Source organism: Mandrillus leucophaeus, unplaced genomic scaffold, assembly GCF_000951045.1.
Source record: "Mandrillus leucophaeus isolate KB7577 unplaced genomic scaffold, Mleu.le_1.0 Scaffold1250, whole genome shotgun sequence".
Classification (NCBI taxonomy): Eukaryota; Metazoa; Chordata; class Mammalia; order Primates; family Cercopithecidae; genus Mandrillus; species Mandrillus leucophaeus.
The window spans coordinates 5,647-6,489 of NW_012100877.1; positions in this window are offsets into that span (position 1 = coordinate 5,647).

The following is an 843-nucleotide window of genomic DNA, read 5'->3' on the forward strand; positions in this document are numbered from 1 at the left end:
GCTAGATTACGTTTATTGATTTGTGTATGTTGAACCAGTCTTGCATCCTAGGGATGAAGCCCACTTGATCATTGGTAGTAAATAAGCTTTTTGATGTGCTGCTGGATTCGGTTTGTCAGTATTTTATTGAGGATTTTTGCATTGATGTTCGTCAGGGATATTGGTCTAAAATTCTCTTTTTTTGTTGTGTCTCTGCCAGGCTTTGGTATCAGGATGATGTTGGCCTCGTTAAATGAGTTAGGGAGGATTCCTTCTTTTTCTATTGGTTGGAATGGTTTCCAAAGGAATGGTGCCAACTCCTCCTTGTACCTCTGCTAGAATTTGGCTGTGAATCCGTCTGGTCCTGGACTTTTTTTGGTTGGTAGGCTATTAATTATTGCCTCAATTTCAGAGCGTGCTATTGGTCTATTCAGGGATTCAATTTCCTCCTGGTTTAGTCTTGGGAGAGTGTAAGTGTCCAGGAAATTATCCATTTCTTCTAGGTTTTCTAGTTTATTTGCGTAGAGGTGTTTATAGTATTCTCTGGTGGTGGTTTGTATTTCTGTGGGATCGGTGGTGATATCCCCTTTATCATTTTTTATTGCATCTATTTGATTCTTCTCTCTTTTCTTCTTTATTCGTCTTGCTAGCAGTCTGTCAATTTTGTTGATCTTTTCAAAAAACCAGCTACTGGATTCATTGATTTTTTGGAGGGTTTTTTTGTGTCTCTATCTCCTTCAGTTCTGCTCTGATCTTAGTTATTTCTTGTCTTCTGCTGGCTTTTGAATGTGTTTGCTCTTGCTTCTCTAGTTCTTTTAATTGTGATGTTAGGGTGTCAATTTTAGATCTTTCCTGCTTTCTCTT